Below are 27,121 nucleotides of genomic sequence, written 5' to 3'. Positions count from 1 at the left end.
GTGGGAACATAAGCAGGGTTTGTGCTTCTCCCAGGCCCTCTTTTATATTCTTTATTCAGCTAGTTCTTTCACTGAACCTGGATACCTGTCTATAAAGGTATGCCATCATTCCCATAATCAAGCGATTATCGTGTCTCGTCCCAGTGCTCCACCTTCAAGTATGGCCTTATGTCCGCAGGCCCTTTAATCTGTTTTCTTAGGAAATTGCAGCCCCTTGAAGTGTCTGTAATTACTGCATATCAGTATGGTTGGCAAACATTTACAGAAAGATTTGGAGAAAAATTATATGAATCTTTCCAACACATAAACAGCACTTTGTCCATGTTTCTGTGGGCCTGGTTTTATTCGGAGTCCTGCCCCACAGCCTCGCCTATGACCTCATTTTTCTACGTGACAGTGTTTTTGTCAGACATCTCACAGCAGTAATATAACAAAGAGCATATCTAAAGAAGTCAGGGCGGAGAATCAGCGCTTTGTAGTTCAACCTTGCAAATTTAATTTTTCATTGGCTCGGTTTTAAAACATCCCGCCTGCAGCTTCCAGGACACTTTGATCACCGCTGATTGTCTGCACCTCTCTGTCCTCAGCTTCCCTGCAAGCTAAATCATAACGACTCCACGCCGCGAGCTGCATTCGAAGGCAGAGTGTGAAGTGTGTGTGCGTCAAATGTCAGCGGGCACAGTGGGTGTGTGTGTGTGTGTGTGTTTTAGTGGAGGGCACGCTCTGTAATCTTTGACCAGCTGGAGCGAAGAGAGGAGTGTTGTAGCGCTGTGGTGTGAAGTGATCGGTCGCGCTGCACGGTCTCTGTATGACCTGAGAGCCAAAAACAAGACGACCCACAAAGTAAATATAGAGGTTGATGAGGTGTAGAAGTGGTGATACAAAACCATCCAAACTGATGTCCGCAGTATTTTTGGTGCTGCGGCACATTTGGGCAAAACAAGGAAATTCCACAGCTGAAGGCACAAATAAATGTTCTCTTGAACAAGACCCAGCAAATTCAGTGTACTTGGCCTGAAGCCTTTGACACTGGGAGAAAAACACTGAAAATGTTGCCATTTAGTCCTGTTCGAGCGAGCGCAAACCGTTCGATGGATATTTATTTTACCAAAATTCACAAGGGACGACTGAGCATGCACATCTGGCAGGCGAACAGTGAACCGCTGATGTAGAGAGCACACTTAAATTCAATTTGAGTTCGGTTCAACATTATTATACTCCTTTGGGCGAAAGATAATAACCAGCATCCAGGCAGGGTGCTCCAGACAACGATCAGACAACCAAGCAGAGACAGAAGGAGAGAGATGGATGAAACACACAGCAGAGGTCCGCTGATGAAGTACATTTACTGAAGTACTGTACTTGTAACTTCACTACATGTATTTAATAGCTATAGTTACAAGTTATTTTGGAGACTGTATGCGAAAATAAAACAAAAAAAAACAAATAAACACTGATTCTGATAATATGAAGCTGAATATTAGATGAGCTAAATGGCCGGATTAATAATACCAATGCAGATAACAACGCCAGGTCAACACCAAGTATACAGTTTATGCATGCAAATACATAAATACATTACATAAATAAATTAAATGTTCAAAATATTGTACATGTATTGCCAGATGATCACATTTAATACTTAAAAAAGGTGTAATATGTAAGAATTAGCCACCTGTCGATAACCATATATTTCATATTTTAACAGAATTTCTTTACTTTTACTCAAGCGCGACCTTTGGGTACTTTCTACAACACTGGTTGAAACAGATTTGTCCGTAATCAGAGTTCAGATGAGTGTTTCAAACCACTTGTGAAGGGCTTCCGTTGCTCTGTGTTATTCTGGATAGGGTGATATGCTGTTTGAAATCATCAAATGTGACAGGGGTTTTTGCGGCTGGAGCCCACAGCGATCAAGCCGTCGAGAGGGAAGTGGATTTGGACGACGTGCAGGAGAACAAACCAGGAACTGGAAGAAGGACACGGAGACGGGCTTAGTGGAGAAAGCGAGCATGATGGAGAGCGGAAAGGATGAGGTGCTTGAAGAAGTGAGGTCGATGTCATTCTTTAGACGGATTAGTGCTATCTTCCACGGGGTTTTGGACATTTACACATGGTTCACCACACACACACATACTAACACACAGGGACACACACACTTAAATGCATGCAGACCGATGAGCATGCACGCACACACACGCAGGATTATCCTTATCCGGTAATAATCACATCACATCTGATGCTCTGTTCATGACTTCTGGCGACATACGTGTGTGTGTGTGTGTGTGTGTGTGTGTGTGTGTGTGTGTGTGTGTGTGTGTGTGTGTGCAGGGCAGCGCACATGTGTCTGCCGTTGAGATAAAGCAGTCTAATCCTAAAGGAATGGAACATCTTCTCTCTCTTTTTTTACAACACTAAAGGACAATGTAATGCTGGTCAGGTCTAGTCAGACTGACGGGGGAGGAGGAAACGTTGAAAAAATGAAGGGATAAAGGGTAACAGAGATGAAGAGATTAAGAATGCAGGGAGAGGAGATTTAGCGAGGAAAAAATGTCACTTCCAGGTTATAACTTGTCTCTCATTTTTTCCTCGAGTTCATTTCATCTATCCGTCTTTGTCCAAAAAGAATTGTACAACTTCATAAAAATTGGCTTGCACCTTACCACACGATACAACTTGATGCTGGACACTGTCAATTGTGACAAACATATTTAAAAAGACAGAAACTACTAGGACTATGTCATTAGTTCAGCCAGAGCTCTGCTTGCATTAGCATCAGCTGTTTCATTCATGCTTCACCGTCACTGACTCACACAGCAGATGTGGCTTGTAGCATTCAATCATATGCATGCAGGTATGAACCTGACACCATATAACTCCGCTCATACGGTCATGCCTTTTTCCGCTCCACAGCTTCCTCTGCCACCCAGACCTTTTCCATATGCGGAGTCATTTGGTATTATTGATTTCACTTGTATTTTCTTGCTTGTTGGGGTTCTCCCAGCAGTGTCCTTGTTGATGATGATCTGTATAACCATGTGTTGTGAGTTTCTTGATGAAAGTGTCTCTGACTGAAAAAAAAAACAAAAACCAATGTGTCCATAATATACCCATTCTTCCAACTCGTCCAATGCGGCAGCTTTGTCAGTGGCATTAAGTTTCAAACTGTGATGCTCTACCTAAACCTTGAGCATCGGTTTTAATCGGTGACATAACCTACAACATGTGATGTTAAGTTACATCATTTTCGTATCATAACAAATCACTCATGACTTTTGGTCACAAATGAGACATAAACTCCTGTCCGGTATCTGATCTATCCAACCACTGCTCAACTCTTCATGCTGCACTAGAGAGGTGCTGCAAGAAGTGATACTCGAGGGGTAACAGCATCAAACTGAGATGAATAAGGCCACTCACCAGTGCTTGTAGTACTGATAGGTTGGGAATGAGAACGGGCCGGTCCAAATGCATTACATCACATATGTGAGACAGCTTATCAGACTTATTTTCCTAAACCTAACCAAGTAGTTTGTTGCCTACATTTAACAAGTCTACAACCATTTCAAAATATGAACCATGTATTTATCTTGTTACCATGATGATAGAGGTCACCTGACTACACAGGTGTTAATGGGAAGGATTGGTGCATCACCTGGACTCAGATAAATGGGGCCAGGTTGGTTGTTCTGGTGGTTTTGTCTAAGACTGCGACATGCTCTGATATTTTATTTCTATTTTTCTCAAAGTACAGAGGCCTATAGATATCATAATGACAAAATATATAATAACATGATATCGATATTTGAGTGTTTTGAATGTCTTGTTTAGAGTATTATTTTGACAAATAACTTTTGTATGGTGTTTTAAAGGATTCTTATTAGTTTTGCTCTGTCTCTGCATCTTGCTGTTGGCAGAACTGTCGCAGTCTGTTTTCTCTGCGTTGCCAGGTTTGTTGTTGTCCACCAATCGATGCCCAAACTGTTAATAGTGCCCAAATATCTGCCATTTGCCAAAAAGTGTTTAAATAGCACTGAAGTTTTTCATACTAGATGTCCAACGGTTGGTGTACTTGTTTTGTTCCAGGCTGTGTACAACTCTACGTCACGTGCCACTCTCTCTCCTGCTCTCTCCCTCCTTCCCTATAGAAAGTTGCGATAACATGTGTATCCAGTTACTGTGTATGTTTTACAATGGGAGAGAAACAGCCAAACACTAAATGAAAGGCAGAGTAAACCCAGAAACCTCCATAAAATACACACACACACGCGAGCACTCATAGCATCCACAAGCATGCAAATACACATACACATGTATGATAATAATGGCAGTGTGTGCATTTAACACACAGACATACTGCATCTAGCACCCACTGAACATATATGGAGGCCTTCGTAAGACAGACGCCTGCACTGCTGATGTGTTGGAAGTGCAGAGGAAACGCCACAAACAGGAAATTCTCCAGGGTTTCCCACAGATCTCGGCTCTCTTCATGTGGTGGGTAACTGGTAGCTCAGGCTGCCGCAAACATGTAAATAGACAGAAGGAAGCTGTTTTGTTGGGGGAACACAGGATCTTGATCAGACTTGTGCTGCTGATTTTTTTTTTTTTAAACAAAGTATCATAAATCACTTGTTGAACCATAATGCTGCTATAAAAATGGGAACTTGTCACTAATAAAAGAGCCATATTTAATTTGTCACTATGAACACGTTTCCTCATAAAATGTTTAAGCAACCCCGCTTCAGAGCCATATATGTATATATATCAGATGTGAAAATAATATTTATGGAGCCACTCAAAATTGGTAAGGCTCTGAAATGGCTCATATTCATGGTTACAAGAGCTCTGTCAAGATGCAATAAATAAAGTTTTACTGACAAAAATATTGACAACAAAGTCTAGTTTGTTCTCCCATATGCAAATATAATCCCTCCATGGTGGAGAAAACTGTAAACCCCTCCTTGTTTTTTCTTTTCTACCTTAGTCTCCAGCGACAAGACAAAAGCTTGACTCTCAATCCTTCATGCTATGAAGGATGCATGTTGGTGTTGTTCACTGAAACTATTGTGTAATAATATGCAGATTACAGTTATCCTTTCATTCAAGTGTTTAACGTTGGGAAAGGGCTTATTTTAGACCAAACCATGTTTTCGTAAACGTAGGTTTTTTGTTGCCTAAACCTAATAGCAACAGAAATACTAAAATGAACAGTAAATTGATTCATTCATTCATTCATTTTGTGGAAAAGGGGACAGTCCTCTTCAGAAAAAAACTATATTCAATATTTGTACATTTGTTGTTAGATGGCGACATCTAGTGTCCATAATAATTATCACAGCTGCAAAGGAGGAAGTGAGCAGATGTAATATGAAAGGTGGAACGTCTGTATAGGGAGGAGGTCAGGAATGGACTGTTGGGTTATATATGCACAGGACTTTAGTTTGTCTCCCATGTGAAACCAGAAGTCAAGAGTGACTTATTTCAGCATACTAAGGAAGTGAAGTTACGTCGCTTATATAACATAACTTAAGTCACTTAGATAACGTAGGTATGTTCACATTGGAAGTTAAAGAGCTAGCGTAGTGACATCAACTCAAAGCACAATGATTTCCAAAACCTAACCAAGTAGTTTTCTCGTCTCAACCTGACCAAACTGTGACCTTACTAAAAGGTCCAGTACGTGTGCTGTACCTGTTCATTGGCACTATTAGAAATGCAGATTTTGTCACTTTTACATAAGCTAATTCCCTCGATAACAAGAGCTTGGGAGGCAAGCATTGTGATAAACCATCAAGAGAATTACAGCAGAGAAGACTTGATGAAGATCGACACTTTGGAAATACAATTATTGGCTTTCTTGCCAAGAATTTGATGAGAAGATTGGTGACACATTCCTGTTTGTACAGCAAACATAAGGCTGGAAACAGCAGCCAGTTTGCTTAGCTGTTTACTCCTGCTTCTAGTCTTGGTGCTAAGTTAAGTTCGCTGACTGTGGTATTATCAGTCCTCTCATACAACTCTCAGTATGCGAGCTGATGGCAATATAAAGAAACATCTATGCTCTGTTCACAGATAAGAAGAGTAGGATATGGATACTGAGAGAGCATGTTGCTAAGAGGTTACAGGAAAGAGGATCCATCACTCCATATTTGTATTATTCTGAGGCTTAAATGTTCGGATAGGACAGCAGACTTTTGAAACCTTCAAAAAGGCCGTCCAAAGCCTGCACCTGCTCAGCAAAAATGACTAGATGTAAGTAAGATACAAAAACATGTTTTCTTCTAATCTCTGATGAGACACTATGGGTGGCCGGTGGATTTTGGACCCTTTGCCTGAGCAGTGTGTTTGTGCCAAATCTAAGACGCGACCCAAAGAGAGTAATTAAACCAAATACATGTGAGTAATGTTCAACAGATTTTGCTCTTGGTTTTATGAGCTCATCAAAGTGCTGCGTCCACTGACTCACAGCGTCCTGCCCCTCTGATAAAGAGCACACTTCCCTCCAATCTGTTCTCAAAGACTGACCTTTGAGAAGGCAACGGAAAACTCCCTGCAGCGAGAGCATGTTTAGATCTTCCTAATGCCTCTGATATGAACGTCCACTCTGACAAACAAGCAGCAGATTCGCGGGCCGGCCATCAAAAACCTCTTGATTACTTTGGTGGCGCAGACTTTGGTAGGGCTCCTTAAAAATAATTTGCACTTACATTTAATTTTTTTTTTTTTAATTGGAGTTTCTAATGCATTCCTGAAATCCTGCATTTCTTTGGTCGTCAGCCAGCAAACAGTTGGCTTCACAAGAATCAGAGACCTCAGAGGAACAATGAACACCCGCATTAAATGTGATGGACGTAGATTTTTGGAGACTGAGCAGAGACAAGGAGTGAAATGGGAAAAGGAGAGGAAAAAAACTGTAAACATAAATAAATATTAACAGCTTCTCACGGATTAAATAAACATTAAACACACATGAAACATTGAGCGGCGGAAATTTCCAGCTGCAGAGTGAGTTCGAGCTGCTTTCCCTCTGTTGTCTGTAAGAAAACCAGGGGATCATCAATCCAACTGACACACGCTCACACACACACACACACACACACACACTCACACCGAGGTCCCAGGATGGTAAAATCATTGAAAATGTAAGGGCGCCTGTCTATCTAAATCCGCGTTGCTATGGCAACCGCCAAGGAGAGGATGTGTAAAACACTCGACTCTGTGGTTATGTAACCAGCAGCAGTCGCTCAACTTGTGGAGAGTCCAACCAGTATTCATTTGCCACCGTGAAGGGATCAACTGTTAAAATCTGCCCTCCGACAGAGTAAAGATGAGACGCAGATCTGGTAATCTTTTCGGCTTCTTAAACTGAAAGACACCACTTTGTGCCTGTTTAGGCGGCTGCAGACAGATCAGATCTGTGCAGCCGATGTCCCACAACGGACATGAGGTCTGTTGATGTGGCTCTGTGGGGAATAGAGTCGGAGTGGAAGAAAAAGCAAAAATAGGAAACAAAGGACAGAATAAAAAAGGAAAATGTTAACCCTTATTACAACACAGTGTCCCAAAAACACCCTAATCCAGAATCTGTTAAAATGTTATGATATTTACACCTATGTCAAATTCATTACTCAAACATCAACATATCACAGGAAAGTTGAGGCAGCTATTGTAAGCTATCGTAAAATATCATCGTAAGGGCAACGCTTCTTCTTCATCCTCTCATGTCTCCAAGGTTTTTTTTAGACATGAGGGCTTGCACCACATGTCAGCTTCGCACACTTGACCAACAAAGGCTATGTCTACTGACCAACATGCAAACACTTCCTGGTTGCACTTGAGCGAACGAATGGCAACCGTGGTCTGCTCCAGGGTTTCAAATCAGACCCAAGTGGCTGCCTGCTTGGAAACTTTGTCTTATAATACAAAAATCTGTTAATAATAAACATGCAGTTGTTAAATCTAACTTCATTTAAGCTGTACAACAATAATAAAGTCATGCTGTGAGTCATGCCCTTGATTTGCATAAAGTGGCCTCGACTTAATGCCAACGCACCCAGTCTTTCCAAAAGGCGATGCTATGCTACCAGAATGCATTGGACGGCTCAGATAGACAATGAATGGGAAGCATAGAAAACAACAGATCCTATGGACACGAACAACAAGAGCAGACAAAAACCTACAGTGACTCACTGTCACCTCTTGAGGCAGAAATTGGTATTTTAAGGAAGGACATCGCTGGTTAGTGCGACAACTTCAGTAGATCTCTACCTTTGACAAAACATCAAAACGGTTATGTCCACACATTCTGTTGATAAATTCAAACAAAGATTCTTACATGTAGCTCCTTTAAATAACGTTCTTTATTGAACTTGCGTCTCCATCAGTATAAGCAGGAAACTGAATCCTGAGTGTTAGTATGTGAACTCACACCTCACTGACGCACACAGCTGTTGTTCAGAATGAATGAGTGCAGTGTTCGGCTGTTTGTCCAGAGCTGCTGGTAGCAATAACGCTGATCACTGATCCCCAGGTACCAATAGAGCATTGCCCTGGCTGGAAACACACACATGCACACGCACACACACATATACACACACAAAAACATTTAATAGGCTCAAATAGACGTAGCTGATATTGAAGAACACACCCAGAAAAACAAGATAAACAAAATTCTAATCAAGAAATACACACATACACACAAAATCTTGACCAACTGACCCCCATCGCTGAACCAACACACACACACACACACACACACACACACACACACACACACACACACACTGCAAAAGAGAGGCGGAGAGAGGTTCAGGTATTACTATAAACATCCCCTCTGGCCTCTGTGACCACCTACAGAATAATAATTACTGACACACGGAAACACTTTGAAACAGAGCCAGGTACTACACACACACACACAGAGAGACACGGACACATATACAAACAGGGTAAATACATACAAATGCTCATATGCAACCACTTTTGTGCACAGTCTTTCATCACACATGTTAATCTTTCTGTATTTTCTGCATAAAAAATATGCACACACACACACAGACACACACAGACACAGACACAAATAACCATACTGCTTACAGCAGTCTGTTTTCTTTCCCCAGTGTGGCCTGATCTGGTTTGTTTTGGTTCGGTTGTGTTTTTTTGTCTACAAACAACAAGCAGACGCAGTCCAGAGACAATATGATTTCTCGAATTAAGCACCATGAATAATGATTAATTATTCATAGTGGTGGATGCCTACGAACTAAATTCCTGTTAGCGCTGCCATCATTGGCAGCCGTTTGCTTTAGCTATTAATTAAATGTTACGAGCAGATTGGGCATATTCTAAATTACAGTTTCCTCTTGGATATTTATTTTACCAAAAAGAATAAAAAATACAGAAAAATAGATTAAAATTTCATTGGACACTCCCTGTGCCATGTGTTGGTGAAGAAAATCTTGTGTGTATGTTGGACGCCTGAGCTGCAGGGAGAGTCAGAGCCCAGTATCGTGTTCACCCTCCAACACACATACATGCACAAGTGCGCCCACGGACCAATGCCAAATTGGAATTTAATTAATTTTTCTCTTGTTGCTCTCTGACGGTTGCTTCTTTAATTTATAAAAGAGGTTAAAGGTTTCACTCAGTTTAATTTGTGTGGAAAATAATTGAATTAAAAAAACATCTCATGAGGGACGACTGTCCAAAGCCAAAACCTGATCCGATGCACACTGATTCCTGGGCCAGATCAAACTGGCCAATTTATTTTGAAAGAGAAGTAACGCTCTCAGCAAATATGAGTGAATTATGATACCACCCTGTTAACGGAAAATTGAATCACAAGCAGAGGTAGGCCGAGGTTGAATCAGGGGGACTGTAGTCGGATTGATCGACAGAAGGTCGGAGAGTCAGACAGACGCACAGGAAGAGTTCACTTCCACTGTCAGCCTTTCACTCCTGACACCTCAACTTTGACCTGAACCAGCATGTAGGAGGTCCATTACACCTCAGGAAATGACAACGTCAAAGATTGTTCATATTTCACCAGCACAGTGGACAGCAAGTTAGAGCTCCAGGAGGTGCTGTGAGTGACTTATGAATTGTTAACAGCTAAATATTATTGGTAAACAAACATAACATTCTTAATGTTTTCTTTATAATGGATGTTTTTATTCTTTTTATTCAGTGCACCTCCTAAATATTGTAAAAGCTAACTTTGTTTAATGCGTTTGAAAAAAGTAGATAATATCATCAGGGCTGGATTAAATGGACAGTTTTTTACTTTAGGCCGACTGTATTTTTTCAGGGGCCCTCTCTATGCACATTTTGATTTTGGTAAACAAATAAAATCACTTTAATGCCACTAGTCAGGAACATTAATCATTTGTCTGAACTTGAACTTATAGGTAAAGTATAGCTAATGCTGTGTATTTTTAAAATGAATGAATGATTGACACAGTGAAATTAAGTTTTAGACTGGAGATTCTTTGAGTTTTTTTTATAAATTGCTTGTTAAAGATTATTTAAAGACACAACAGGAAGATGAGCCTGGGAGACACAGGAACACAAGGGCAAATCCAAACAGACGTACTGACAAGAGAGGGGAAGACAGGGACTTGAATACACAAGGGGTGATTAATTAATGGAGCACAGCTGAGGAGTGAAAAAGGCGGGAAAACAGACATAGGGAGGAAATGAAAAGTAAAACGTGACACCTGAGGATAGAACTTCAAAATAAAACAGGAAATAAAAAAAACCCAAAACTCAAACCATGAATGCTTGGAGTGTGAAGATTAAGATAAGATTAGGTAAAAAGAAAAAAAACTTGGATCGCAAAAGATCAGTCTTTGGAACGGGAGTTGTAACTCACATCATTTGCGTACATTTCACTCGACTCTTCATCACAAACGGGGTGCAAACTCCAGTCTTACAAGTCTTACTAATAACCCATCTAACAACCCCGTCCACCTCCTGACTAGATGGCTTCAGACCTACAGTCAGTGTAGTCTATTAAATAAACAGTAACAGTCCATACTTGTCAGCTGACAGTAAACATACTACTGATAGATCAGCTACCCCCTTGTTGGTCTTTGACCTTTACTACTAGCACACTACTGTTGTTATTCATAAATCGTGTATTAAACAACGGAGCATCTCTTCTCTCTGTACAGGTTTTCTCTGTTCCTGAGAGAGTGGATGTTGGAGGAAACCATCTGGAGAAACGTTGATGTACTGTAAACCAGGCCAAGGTCACAGTCAGAGTGATTCCATAAATCATTTGTCAAAGAGATGCCATAAGAATGAAAATATAAACTGGTCCTGTGGTGCCACAGAAGCAGTGAAACATGAGAGTCTGGGTTACGATGAGGCATCTTATGTAATTGTAATTACTTCAAACTGATGCCAATAAAGGTTACAAGCATAATTCTACACTGCTTAATTTCTGATACAACTATAAGTTATTGATCCCTGAGATAATTTATTCCTGTGGCACCTAGAGCAGTTTACAGCGGGAGGAAAATGCTTATCTGCTGAAATGCAAAGCGTGATACTGACGGTTATCATCGTGATCTATTTCAACGTGTGTGTACGTGTGTGTTTGTCTCCAGAAGCCATTTTTTTTGTCTCCTGAGCTAAAATATTGCATTTACATTTTTCCTGACGGAGCAGATTGAAACTTTGGGTTTAAATTCTGCAACGCTGAAGATGAAACTCAGCTGATAGATGGTTATTCTAAGCAGGCCATTGATTCCTGTAAGAGACAAACCTTCCCCCCGCAGAGAGTGTTGTTTGTCTAAGTGTTTCTCCAGCAAGCGGATATCAAACCACCCGTGAGTCTCAAAGCACAGTTACGTACAAAAAGAGACAACTGTTTCTATGTCTGAGAAGTAAAATACCAGAGTTTCACGATGCTCTTTGGCTGAATGAAGGGCTGCATTCCCAGACTCATGGCTATTCCATCGCTGCAGTTATTGCACACACGCACACACTTAAACATACTACAAGGGAACTCTTAATTGGTCATGAAAAAGTGATGACATGCCTAAATATGACCTAAATGGAAAAACAAGACCGTTATTAAATAGTTATTGTAGATATTCTTACATATCAGGCAGTGAAATGAGATGAAATGAAATATTCTGGGGTATCAGCAAATGGCCTACCCTCAACCCCCACTCCCATATAACCCTACACCACGGATGATAACAACTATGATAAAAAATTAAATAAATACAAGAATGTGAAATCAAATCAGAGAGAGGAAGGTCAGAATGATGCAGAATTACAGTCTGCAGAGGACGAGCAGGAGAGGCAGCAGGCAAATGAAGGGAAAAATCTTGCACTAAAATTGAGTGAAATTCGAGTTCCAATTCGATGCTCCCCAAGACTTTTTTGTTTTTTCCTCGGGACCGGTTTCATTCATTTTCAGCAGCAAACTGAGCAGAGCAAATGGCTTGAGCGAGTGCTGTGACGAGAAGTACATCAGGCAGGGTTGTGTATTTGAACGCAGCACGCTCACCTCTGCCTCTGGGTTGTGGGTACCACTACAAATATCCCACACAGAATGAGCAAAACCCATTTCATTTGTTCCACTCTGAAATAAGGAGATTGACAGGAGAAATTACCAATTGGGAAATGAGGCTGTAAATATGGAGACCTTGAGAAAAATTGGGAGTGCTGGCAGGTTTGTTCTTAATGCCCGTCACCAGGTCAGATTCTGACTTATCCGGGTCGAATAAGTTGACTTGAGGGGCCTCAAAGCCTGAGGAAAGAAGCTGATCTAGGATATTTCAAGGAGCTACGTGTAAAAATGTTTTGTCTAAAACATTAAATATGAACAAAAAAATTATCAATATAATATGAAGAAATAACAGTTTGGATGTTATGTCAAAGATATCTATGTATTGTGTTGCAGAGATGTCCACTTAAGTTAGCATGCTAAACACCTAGCCCCTACCAATCCTGCCTCATAATACAGCTTTGAAGCTCAAGAGGAGATAGAGAGTCGCTGAAGCGTCGAGTCCAACATGAGAGGGTAAAGAAGTAGTACTGTTCCGAAGGCATTGTCAAACCACCTGCTACTGTCAAGTAACAATATTTGGTGGCAAAGAAGTGATCGAAACAGTAGCAAAACAGATATTGGTGTTGCTTTGTTTCATCATCGTCATATGTTTTAAAACTTGGTGAAAATACGAAAGCGACACATTTTTAAATATAGCGCTTTACCGCTTTTGTCCACAGGGGTCACCAGAATCAACAAAAGTGAAAGTTCTGTGTAGCTGCTTTAACTGACAAACAAAAAGATCAGGTAAAACATATTTTTTCATTACATTAAATCTAGTCACTGGGAAAAATTTCAACTGAAACTAGCAGACTTTCATACAAACACACACACATGTGCTGTTGCCCGAAGCCTCATGCATGCAGGCTGCACACATGCTGCACATACAGAAGCAAAGAGAAGGATTTATTGGGAACAGAGGTAGTAGTTTGGACTTTGAGGGGCACTTTGAGAGCCCCTAATGTCAGAGGTAAAACTGAAAATACAGCCGCTGGTTATAAAAAAAAACAACGCCCCCTGACCGCCTGTGACACACACATAGCACAGAGCTGCACTCTTAGTAACACACTTTCTTGCGAATACACACCTGTTTGACGCCCACGGCCGTGTCTGTGCTGGCCTCGACACACCTCGCCCGGAACTTGGAGTGGGAATCCATCAGGTTTGGCAGAGAGAGAGAGAGAGCAGAAACTTTCAAAGAGAGAAGTTGTTTGAAGTGAATTTTTTGAGTTTGTGAATTTATAACACAATCATCTGTGGGGCGGTGACCTCTGCTCTGAAATGGTGAAAGAATCTTCTTCTTCTGAGGAAAAATGGACAAGTGGATTTGTTGTTGGGCTGACAGCAGATATCGAACGCCAGCAGACTGTTTATACAACACAGATCTGAGCTTTCAGCAAGTTCGACAAAGGCAATTATTACCTTGTTTCAATACCGAGAGGCAGGCAGAAAGGAAGGGAGACATGAGGGACAAACTGACATTCCTGCAGAGCAAACCTGGACGGGGGACAGATGCCCAATCAAAGCAGAAAATACTGTTTCTGTGAAACCCTCTGTTTAAAGGGGGGAGGAAGAGTGAAGCAGAGGGGAGCAGGGAGCAACCAGGCAATAAAAGCAGGCGAGCCAGAGCGAAAGAATGGAGAAGAAAGGACAGTCCCAGGGAGCAAGGAAGGCAGCAGGATGGGAGATGAAAAATTGCTATTCTCCTGGAGCGCTGTGGCAGAGGTAACAGGAGGAGGTGGGGGAGGTGCAGGAGGGTAACATCAAAGACGGAGGGGAATATGAGTTTGACCTCTGCAGGAGAGGACAACAGGGTTCGACCCCTGACATCTGTAAAGATACAGTTACCGCCAAACATTTAGTAAACACACACACACACACACTCAAAACAGAAAAAGTCGTCGTCTGCCATTTTCTTTCCGTTCTGCGTGGTTTGCTTAGTACCTCCGTCTGATCCAGAAACATATATCCACTCAGCTTATACAGTAAATGAAATAAAAGCCAGTCGGCTTTGTCTTCTTCACTCTGAAACACACAAACACAAAGTCACGGATGAGCATGAGTGGGTGCGTAATGAATGAGATTTAGATATTGCAGAGGTTTAGAGTGACTCCACTACAGAGTAATGCACTTGTCTCATTTGCCGAAAATCACAACGTGTAGCCGCACTAGAGACGAGTGTCACCTTCTCTCTAATTGAGAAACTGCAGCTTCACCCTGTTTGCTCACATTATTAGTATTCTGGCGCCGACTACGCGCACCGGTAGGAAGTCATATCAGCATAACCATCACAACTGAAGAGCAGAATGCAAAATTGCTCCTAAGAGCGTCAACAAAGCTGCACTCACCGGCAGCGGCTGGAGCTGTTGGAAGGACATTTTTCTCATTTCCTGCAGTCACCAAAAAGAAGATATTAAAGTTTACTTACATGGTGTTTCAATTTCTGGATAATGAAGTTCACCAGAATCAGAGTTTTTGCTGCTTTTTGGAGCTGCCAAAAAGGCTAAATTGCATCAGGAAACACTGGCTTTATTTCATTAGCCGAAACAAATTATGTGCTCTTTTCATTTTCCACCCACCGTTGACCTTAATTGAAACCATCACGAGGTTTAGCAAAACATCAGCTAAAGAAGATGAGAAAGGAAGCAATGGCACACATTTAAGCCCATAATATCCAGTTTCCTTTCATGTTTATAAGCTTCTTCCTGTTGGTCGTTGGATTTGTAGGATGTTTGCACATGTTCAAATAGTATACTCCATGTTTTTAAGGCTGCACCACCCACACAAGTATATGTAATTCACATATGAAAATGTTAATGTCATTCCGATGTGATGAAAGACGATCATTTGGCTTGAATACATTTGACAATCTCGAAAACTGGATATTTTCTTTTTCACATGTTAAAAATGTTATTTCTCAGGCAAGAGTTGCCACTCACACATGAGAATATGGAATTCACACACAATTCACATTGAGTGCTAATTCTAATCTGCATGTGGAAAAAAAGGCAATCAAGCATGAACGCACGTAATTCACTTGTGAAAATGTAACTTTTAGTTTGAAACTAGTCAAAAATGTTACGTTGCATGTAAAAATTGAAAATTGCCACGTGTGGAAATTCTAAACCGAGAAATGAATCACAGGCATTTTCTATTTCTCGCTTTCACAACTGAGTGCCCATACTCTGTTTAGGTTTAGGCGCAAATAGAACACTAGGTTTGGAAAACACCATAGTTTGACTTAAAATACCTGGTTTGGTCAGTCGTTCACGGTTGAATATGGTCCGTCTTCTCATGGAAAAAATGCAAAAACAGCTGGAAATGTGCCCAGGCGCTGCTACTTGGCATATAATGTGAGTGTGATATGCCACGTCTAGTGCAAATCTATCTGTTGTTTACAGAGATGTTTACTGCTGACATTATATTCTGGAAATTCATAAATGTTTAAAATCAAAATGAAATAAAGTTACGGGGGTCTGAAAGACTTTTGGCTTTGCAGCATGTGTTTGTACCGACCGGCGGGAGCGGATTAAAGAGGTTAATTAGAGGAGAATTTAATCAGTTCTTATCGTGACTGCAACATAGAAACTTCCAATCCACTTGTAAAGCACATTTGCAATAGTCTGCTCTTGAAAAGCTCCATTTAGATAAACGTCTGTACTTAACGCAGGGAGTCCAAACCCTCTTTTGGCTTTTGGGTCTCTTTTGCAGATGATGTGCCCGTAATCAGACGGTGTGGTGTGAACACTGTCAGGAATACTTAAGACCTCCAGTTCAAGCAGTTTAGGGTTGGTTTTTTTTTGTTTTACTGAGAAAAACTTTGCACCCTGTCAAGGTCAAAGGAGAATCGTGGTCAGTTATTATCAGCTTATCTAGGAACCCATCTAGAATGTAGAGAATGCTGAGACAATTTGCACACACTCTGTCTCGCACACATACACATCCAGGTAGCTATCTCCCCCTCCCAGCTGTGAGCCTTTAACCTTCCAGTTACATCACAGCTCGAAGAGACACCTGGGTGTACTTTACATAACACTAACACACACACACACACACGAACAGGGAAACACACATTCACTAAAAAAAGGGGGGGAAAAAAAGCTGAAGGGTTACGTGCACACAGCGACGTGCGCGACAGTGTAGACGCCTGTGCGCAGGTCTGGAGCAGGACGGATAAAATTAGGAATACATGAGTCTCGACGGACTGTGGCTGTGCATCTGTCGAGTGAATCAGCACACACACAGTAAAGTACCTGGCTGGCTGGCTAAGTGATTCTGTTTGTCTCATCTGTCTCTACATGACCAGACTGAATAAGCAGAGCCATTTGTCTAAAAGAGTGGTGTCAGTGAAAGCTCTGAGGCCAGAGCAGCTCCACATCCCCGATCGGATAATGAGTGAATGCTGCTGCTGCTGAGTAGGTGACAAAAACAGCTCCGGTGAGCAAGAGATGAGTAACAGCAACGCAAGAGTGAGAAAGTAGTTTAGAGGCAGGTAGTCGAATTTTTTTTTTTTTTTTTTTTTGCAGGACATGTTTGAAGGCAACAAACTAAAATTAGAATGTTACAAAGCAATGCATCAAGTCAGCTTTTTAAACATCTTATTTGCAGTATCTGTGGTTGGGACTGACTGCGACCAGCCAGTCAGACAGGAGCAAGCCATCGAGTCAAAAATACCCATGTGACACTGGACAGAAACCGCTCCGATCAGCAGTGCAGGAAATACCCTGGCTGGACGCGATCATTTTTGCCTCTTTATGACATTATTCTGTGATGCATGCAAATGCTTTTCCATATGTCTCGGTTCAAGCAGTCGGTGTTGAGTTTGAAAGACAAGCTGAAGTAAAAGATGTAAAAAGTAACCACTAGAACGTTTTCACTCTCTTGCCTTCATGCTGCTTTCTAATGTTCCCTGTTTTGCACCACGTTTGTGATGTTGAACGAGATCAGAGATGTGGATTCAAATCATTGTGACACAGACATGACCTTGACTCAAGTAACAGTTTTAATGATTGCAACCTGACTTGACAATAAATGAATGACTTGAGACTTGACTTGACAGATGATGACTTGAACGCTCATTGTTTTGTTTTGTTTTTTCCGTTTAGTTTTTTTTTTTGTCATCTGGCTGTCAATAATTCACTCTGTAAAAGTGATACGGAGGGAATATTTTTCTATGGAAAAGACATTAAGAAAGCTTTTATTACGTTTTTTGTTTTATTATATTCATTTAATCAAATCTGAATGAACAAATTCAATTAATTTGTATACTTTTTCAATGGATTCGATATGTAAATTGGTCAATAATATCATCAGCTATTATTATCCTGTCTTTCCTTTTTTTTTAGAAAGACTGAACACTGCAGGTAAGCATGGCGTTTCTTGGGTACCCAGATAGCAAATGACGGCACTTTGGCGGTCCACTCCTGTTTGCCCGATCTGAGCCACAAGCAGGCCATATCATGGCCACATGTCAGCCAAGAGCGAACTGGATAAAGCAGAACTGGCTCAAGTTTGGGAAAATGTGGCCTTGAGACTTGACTTGCCTTAACTAAGTACTTGACTTAATTTGACTTGACACGACCTGTGACTTTTGCCCATGAAAAAAAGAACTTGAGACTTGGACCAAATGGCTTGAGACACATGCCCAAACATGACACAACAGAATATAAGGACGGGAGGGCGAACTTGTTTCCTGGCGACGGGAAAGAAGTTAATCGTCTATTTCAAGTGGATTTGCCTGCATCTCTGCACTCATTTTGGTGTAAGTGATATAACTGTGCTAGTAAAGAAAACAACAATTATCCACCAGCAGTCATTGTTTCGATGGTTTAAGACCATTTCTGATAAACGATCACATGGAAAATGCTGGTAAACAACTGGCTGTAAAATTCAAATAACAGAGAACCGACAGAGCGAGTTGATTCTGAGCTCTGAATGTGTTAATGCAGGAGGTGATCTGGTAACAGCTGGCTACGATTTACAAAATGCCAAGGTGAGTAGAGTCAAGTAGAGTCAAGCCCAGATTTAACTGCCTTGGTACCTTAAAATGCAGAGCAAACAAGACACAAAATATGTCTTTGTTAGAAATGTTGCAAAGGCAACAGGACAACTTGGCCAGACACCACCAGTGTGGCTGGGAGGACGAGGAAGAACACACACTCGTACAGAGATACTCCCACATCCCATAGCTGAGGCAGCAAAACCTGCCAGCGACAAAAAATGAAATAAGCTATAAAATGAACGATAACAATGAGGTGTTTTTCTGCATTAATTCACTACACCCAGTAACTCAGCTCTTTTTAATGTAGCAAACATGCTGAAAAATTAATAAATGAGGCCCGGTGGGGATGCACAGCGATCTTAAACAAACACAAGCAGCCAGACAAGCTCGCAGCGCAGTGGGCTTCAATGTGACACAGGAGGTCACCAATTAGGGCTGGTTTCTGGGCTATTTAGGGGCAACGTCTTGTGAGGAATTCAACTGACTGGGAGTAAACAAGAAATAAGTTTGGTTTTCTGCTTGCAAAAGCAGAACCAGCGAGGCCGCGGGGTGTGAGGTGATCTGATTTATCTTCACAGAATCACAGACAGTTCACACCCTCAAAACACACTGAGTGTGTGTGCGTGTGTTCGGTAAGAGAGTTTCTGCAGCGAGGAAAGACGATGCTAAAAAGCCAAACTTCCTTCCTGTCTGAGCGATATCCCAGGCCAACGAAAACACACACTCTCTTTCTCTCTCTCTCTCTCTCTCTGTTTTCACTGGTCTATAGCACTCTCTCTCTACTTGAGGGCAGTGCACACACACACACACACACACACACACACACAGCAGACGGACGGTCCATGTGAATGGTACACTCAGCAGGAAAGCCTGGGAATGGTGCACACACTCTCCTCCATCCCTCCAAGAAAGGACAGAACAGTGAGGGACAGTAGAAATATTTCATATCTCAGAGGAGAGTATGGTAATATTTTATAGCAACACTAATTTGCAGTAAGCATGTTATGCTTCAGATAAACTTATTCATACAGGCAAAACAGGCAAAAAAAAAAAAAATTGGGGATAAGGGTCCCTCAATGACCATTAATATTGGCACATTTTGCGTTAATAAATCCCCTTAAACGTCCCATAAAGGCACTTAAACAGTGATCTGTGTCTATCTCAAAACCCCCTTCTAGAAGAATGGGAGAATCAGGGGGGAAAAGGCAACTTTACCTTGGAGAGATGTCTCAAAATGTGGCACCTGTAGTGATCGAAAACCTTTCCCCCCTGAAAAATCAATAAACAATTTGCAATGCCATCTCAGTCGGAAGCCTCCCCAAGGGGGCCCCCACCATGTCAGTCCCACTGAACCTGCATTGTATCCTACTTAGGTTTTGGCCTCAGTTTGTATTGTTCTAGTTTTTAATGTTATTTTTTTGTTTGTTTGTTTTAATTCAAAATCTGAACATTTGAAATTAAAAATGCTTGGATGTGTACATTTTGTGTTGTGTGAGATTAAAGGTGCAATATGTAAGAATTGGCCACTTCTTGAATTCAAACAACAAACAGGGCGTTGCCGAGTAACTGCTAACTGCTGCCAACAGTAGCTGCCGTTAGCTGGTTAGCTTAGTTAGCTTTGAACAGCACAGGAGTTCTGGCTCCCGAACGGGCTAGCTGGCTAGCATGCTAAACATTACAACGCAATACACAGACATCAGTTATTCCTTCACATTGTGCTGATGATCTTAGTTAAGTCTTGAATGTTTTTAACAAAAATTCTTAAATATCGCATCTTTAATAGAATGCTGATGAATGCTGGTCGGAGGGGCCCTCTTGGAAATGTTTGCGCAGGGTCCCCAACAGACTCTTAATCACCACTGTGTTTATCCGCATCTTTATTCTCTTCATCTCTTAGAAAAAGAAAAAAAAGATTAGCAGTAGTAATGGTAATTGTTCCGATAATTCTCTCTCTATTATTTCTCCTAGCAGATGCTTCACAAATCATGTACTTTTGCAATTCCAAAAATGGATCTGATCCTTTGTGCACCCCTGGAGGCGTATTACACACAAAGCAGAGGATGTCAAGGCTCACTAAAAATGTGTTGTATGATTCTCCTGTAAGGGTGAACAAGCTGATATGCAAAGAAACAGCCAACGTAGATGGAAAAATAACTCCCCTAACCTCCGTGCAGCAGCGCCTCTGTAATCCCATAATCATCATGCGCAAAAATAAACAAAAAAACGGCAGATTAGAGTTTTTTAAAAAGTGGAACTTTGCCCCTAAACTCTCTCCTCGAGGCATGCTTTTTTTTCCTGCTCTTATAATCAGGAACAATGCTGACCTCAGCTGGACCGACTGCGCTACTGCTGTTGTTTACGCTCCTTTATGGAAAAAAGCAGCGGGCATCCAAGGAGGCTGAATTATGTAGAAATTCTCCCACAGAGCTGAGCCTGACGGGGCATACAATCAGAGAGAGAGCGAGAGAAAGAGACAGACAGGCAGACAGGCAGACATAACGATAAAATGGGGTTAGATGGGCGAGATAGAGGGAAACAGATAGATGCAGCAGCAGACGGATAAACAGGTAGTAGGTGAGGGGGAGAGAGGGAGACAGATGGTCAACAGACGAAGAGAGCAAGTGAGACAGACAGGCAATAAACAGACTAAAGCATCCCACGCTTAATTAATTAGAGAGCAAAAACACTGCGGGGCTCTCGGCTGCCTGGAAGACAGTTAGGCGTGCAACATCCCCACAACAGCACACCCACACTGAGATACCCAGACACGTGCGAGGACGGCTGTGCACACACGCACACACACACACACACACACACACACACACTCGACAAGGGAACATCGTATCACCTCTTTTCACGGCTTTTTAGACGAGGAGGGAGTGAAGAAAACAGGGACGGAGAGGAAGCAAGGGAGGGAGTAAATGAGTTGGGTTGAGAGGAGGAGGAGAGGAGAGGAGGGAAGAGATAGATGTGAGGAGAGGAGCAGAGAAATGGAGTGTGAGATGAAAGAGAGGGAGCGAGAGAGAGTCAAGGAGGAGGAAGAGGGCAGATTCGAGAAAAAGGAAGGAGGGGAGCCAAAAAAAAATAAAGAGTAGTAAAGTGCAGTGGAGAGGACGGGGAACAAGCGAGGCACAGGCAGGCGGATGAGAAACGAGGAGAGGGGAGACCGGAGACGCTGTGACCTCACATGCTTCGGCTGCAATGACGCTGTGAAGATCATCTCAAGGTTGCTAGATAAGAGGGAACCTATGCAGACAAGAGGAGAGGGAGGGATGGAGGGAGGGATGGAGGGAGGGATGGAGGGTGACAAAGGAATGGGGCGAAAAATTGTGATAGTCAGAAGAGAGAGAAAGATAAATAAAGCACCAAAAAAACACAGCAAAAGGAGAGGAGGATGAGAGGGAGGCGAAAGGAAGCGTGAAGAGATAAGAGGAGGATAGTGTAATGGTGAGAGGGAAGGAGAGTGATGAAGGCCACGGAGAAAATGATTCAGTGACTCAAGTTGCTGAGAGGCATGCAGTAGTGTGTGTGTGTGTGTGTGTGTGTGTGTGTGTGTGTGTGTGTGTGTGTGTGTGCAGATACAAGTATCGAGAGAAGCGAGCATGCATGAACATGTGCGCAGTGTGTGTCAGTATCAGCAGACATGCAAAGACGCAACGTTGTGCGTGTGTGTACGTGTGTCTTGGAAGGAGTGATTAAATACAACAAACCTGCCAGCCAGTAAACAACCAGGCAGGCTGTGTCCCATTCCCTAATGAGCTCCCCCCTTATCTGTCCCCATCCTATCCTCTCCTCCTTCCATGCCTCCTTTATGTGTTCTCCTTTACATTATCTCACTCACTCCTCCTCTCCATGTCCCATTATCATTCATCAGGCATCCTGCACTTCCACTCCTCTTTCAATATTTCCTCGCTCAACTACTCTTTCATTTTTTTTCTCTTTAGCTTTATCTTCCTCCCGTCCACCCGCCCCACTCGTTCCCTCGATTCCCCCCTGGAAAGAAGAAAAGCAGTTGACATTGTTGTCACGGTCTTTCAGACTGGGAGATGCAACACTAAGCAGGGATAATTCGCTCAAATCAGAAGCAAGAAGTATCTTGTTAATGTTAATTTTAGCGACGCTGGCAGCGTGGCAATGCGCTGGTCTGTCGGTTTCTTCACAGTGGAGGCATCTGGATTGAAATTTTGCACAGACATTCATGGTCTGCGCGTGATGAAAGGTAATAACTCTCGAGCGCCCTTATTATTCTTACCCAGTACCAACATTGTGTCAAAATTTGAGCTCTTCTAGCTGTTGACTCTCTCGCCAGAAAAAGTGGAGTTTGACTGTGCATGTGTGGGCTCCCACAACGTGTGTGTGTGTGTGTGTGTGTGTGTGCACATGATTCAAGTGCTCATATGTGCAGGTGTTGGTTTCTTTTCACAGTGCCTACACGCCAAGTTAAGTCAGGGTATGTGAACATGGATATGCATGCACTGCCTGTAGCCTACTGTGAGTAATGTTATGCATGTGTAAAATATAACATGAATCAATTTAAAGGGGCCCTGCGGAAGTACTGTTGTGCCGGTAGGCGATCATTAGTGTCCGTCAGCAGACCGCATTTCTGAGCCAAAGTTAGCAACTGTTACTCTCTATTAGCAGAGCAGAGAGAGAAACTGAGGACAGGCACGCAAGAACCTGCATAAAGTTCGGAAAATCAGCGTTCTTTACAAAGAAATCCACAGACCAGCAGCAGTGACAAACTTAACAAAAAATCGTCCACCAGCTTGTATAAGGAGGGGGAGGGTCCTATTTTTCAAATCACGTTGCAATCCGCTTACATGAGGCCAATGAAAACGTGATTACTACATGTGATATTACTACACAATGTAACATAGTTTAATTATTTTAAAATCTGTATATTCGTACAGGTTTTACACGTTCTTTTTTCAAACAAATAACATGAACTAATAGAAGGCAAGCAAAATATGATTTTCTAGCTTACTTTACTTTGTGTTTCATTAGGTGTTAGTATGCTAACGTGCTAAACTAAGCCGAGAACATGGTAAACCCTGTACCTTTAAAACATTAGCACGCTAGCACATGTCAACATGTTGATCTGTGAGGGATGTTAGCAATTATCTCACTGTGCTTAAATCCAGCCATACAGAGCTGCTAGCATGGCTTATTAGACTTGTTAGCCCAACTGCTCTCTTGAACACTAAATATGATGTGAAACTCAGTTCAAACCTACAGCTTTATTCTAAGCAGCAGACTTACTTTAAATAGTTTATTCCAATTAATTTAGGTTTTTTTTTTAGCATAATACAGCTTAATCATGTAGACTGTGCAAAATAGTGATTCAGCAATAAGTAATATAGTTTCAGTTTTGCTAAAGCAAGTGAGTAACACATCCCTCTCAGAATGTGTCATGACTTCCCGCTGTGTTTGTCCTTGAAGCTAATTTTACCTCCACTTAGCGACATGTAGCCGACAGTACAAGACAAACAAGTTGTCACTACGCTCTTTGTACCAAAAAATTAGCACACACTCACTGCCTGTTTGCAGGATATCACAGGTAGGACACTCCAACTCTCCGCTGAAGATGTGTATTTGGATCAAAACTGTATTAAAACACTTCCCCGTGTGGAATTTAAACCTGACAGGAATTAAATTAGCGAGATTTAGCAGCTATCAAACGCAGCCAAATACCTTGAAATAGTCTCCAGATGCTTCACATTTAGGTTTTTAAATATTAGTCAGGTATCTGTGAAAATGTTCCAGTCTGCACCATCTGGACACATCTTGGTACACATCATTTCTGGGCTGCGCTTAGCAGAAAGATTTCTCCACCTCTGATGTTTAAAAGTCAAAAAATATCCCTCTGAGATAACCTCAGTCAACTTGCCATCGTTCCAAAAAAAAAAAAGAAAAGCCAAGCCAGTGACTTTTGATTATATAAAGTTCTTAAATTGAAATGGCAATGTTGCAGTGATGTTTCAGTTCTGAGCAACTGGCTACTCACGTCGTTGCCTGCACATGTTGACGGCAAACACAAAAAACACCTGGTCATGACTTGAACTCCTGCCTTCTAATGTGTTGCCTGCCATAAATCAAATTAACTGCACTTATATCGAGTTAATGGGATTAGAGCGGGGACACAGTGTAGGAGACATCAATCTGGTCTGGAAGTCAGCCACGAATTTGCTTCTTTCACATCTCACAGGGTCTCCTTGGCCAGCTGGCAGGGGCTGCCGGCTCCGTGATGATTTATAGAGATATCTCCCTATTTTTGCTGCAGTAGTGGCTTCGGTAATCGGACAACATATGCGCTATAGAGCAAAGCTGAAGATAATCCATAGTTTATAGATGTATCGGTGCATCGCTTTTGTGAAATTGAAAGAAATTAGATTAGAGTAGATCGGTACCCCTCTCATGTCTATAAGCTAAATACAAAGACGGAGCCAGCTGCTGATTAGCTTACCTTGGAAGCTAAGTGGGGGCAGCTAACCAGCTAGCTGATGTCTCCAATGTCATATTTACTGTGCAGACATGAGGGTGGTGTCAATCTCTTTGTCTAATTCTGGGCAAGAACATCTTTAAGAGTATTTGCCAAAATGCTGGACTATCCCTTCAGTCCTCAGCAACTTCTGTCTGCTGTCGTTGTCTTCATACTTTAGCCTTTTCCAGCGTTTTATTACAAAGTAAGCACACAATCTCCTGGCTATAGCTTCAAAATCAGCATAGAGATGTCAGAGAGGTTTCTTCTCTTCTGCCTCTCAGAAAAGAAGAAAATAAATGTGTGTCTCAAAATGTCAAACCATCCATTAGTATAAATTATATGACTTGGTTGAAAAAAAAAAAAAGCCCAATGACCAAGAAAAAAACAAATCAAAGAACATGTGTACTGTGTGTCATTGGGTAAAGGAATCACTGGTGAGTTCGAAACCCTCTAGGTTTCTGCAAACATCACCGTAAATATTCTGAATTAAGACATACAAGACATTTAAAATGCTCATAAATTGTAAAATACTGATATTTTTATTTTTCAAAAATGCAGCAGAAATGTTTTATGCTTGACACAATCCAGCCATCCGCTGAGTCAATAAACCCAGATGAAAAAGAAAATATTCAGTCAATCAAACACATCTGTTAAATGTTTTTTTTTTATATCATTTTTGTAAAAGTTTCTTTGCTTGCCATCCACAAATGTCTCCAGCTTTCATTTTTCATGTATTCTGTTGACAATTAACTAAAAAATCTCTCATGAAGAAGTTACTTAGGATGAGAGGAGGTTAAATAGGCCTCACTGTGACAAAGCTGCATGTAGTCGCACAGACGAGGCTGGGAGGGAGGGAGGCGGGGAGGGAGACAGGACGGGGGTGGAGGAGAGAGGATAAAAGAGGAAAGTTACAATATCAAGGATGAGTTACTGGTTAGGATCAAGTTATGGGAGTTTGAGGTTGGTTGTCTCGTTGGCTTATATCAAGGGTTATCTTTATGGCGAGATGCGGTCGACCATTTGTCATTTTTTTTACTGGCTGCCATGACAGTACCACATCTCTGCCACATGAATTGTCAGTACGAATTGGTCGAAATTGATTTTATGAATGCTGCGAATCTTATTATGATGACACATGGCAGCAGCCACCACCGCCCTCGAGCGCTTACTGTGGAGTCAGCAGAAAAAAACCTCCAACTTCTCTCTGAATTGAATACAATCAGCATTTCCACAACTATTGGTTGAGGTTTTCAATCATTGATTTCGTATCTTCTAAAGCATTACTGGGAAGAAGAATGCTCCATTCAGAGAATATTAAGGCTTAAAAGGTGGTATGTTTGGAGGTGCGCTTGCCATTGATGCCAAGCCAGAAGAGCTCACAAAAGATGGGATCATCCCTCATTAGCAACGCCTTATTAACCAAATTTAACTCCAAACAACTCCAGACATGGTGGCCAGCCCAGTCACCAGGATAAGATGTTGGCATTTATTCACATTTGCACCTGTAATAGGCTACATGCAGTATTGACATAACTACAAAACATGTCGTAGCATGTTCACATTGCATGTTTATGGCTTGACCTTCATATCAGAAGGTGGAGGAGACAGTATTAGTGGGCTGGTAAGGCTAGCAAGCCAGTGACCGCAGTTCAGGAGCGTGTTTCAACATCTGTAAGTATGAAACCACAGGTTGTTGGGGTTATTTGTCAACACTGGTTAGCATGACTCCACTGGATATTCTTAAGGAGACCTCAGTACAATTTTCAAACTTGTTTGTAGCAACAAAAATTCAATACTTTTTGACAGGAAGTCGTCTCATCTCCAGCAATGTTTGGAGCGACCGAAAACAGCACAACATATTTTGTGCGTTAACCTAAATTAATCATAAGCACTGTCAAGCGATACATTTGAAAACTTAGCCTAAAGAAACACATAAGTTTCAACATATCCATGGTTTGGAGAAACGTACATCACCAACTTTTACTCTGGGTTGCGGTGGCAGGTGATAAACTAATCTCCAGGCTTGAAAACGTATGTGACAGATCCATGTTTTCATCAAGAGTTTAGAATAATT

This window comes from Acanthopagrus latus, chromosome 9 (genome assembly GCF_904848185.1).
Source record: "Acanthopagrus latus isolate v.2019 chromosome 9, fAcaLat1.1, whole genome shotgun sequence".
Taxonomy (NCBI): Eukaryota; Metazoa; Chordata; class Actinopteri; order Spariformes; family Sparidae; genus Acanthopagrus; species Acanthopagrus latus.
Note: the sequence above shows the minus strand (reverse complement) of the source record.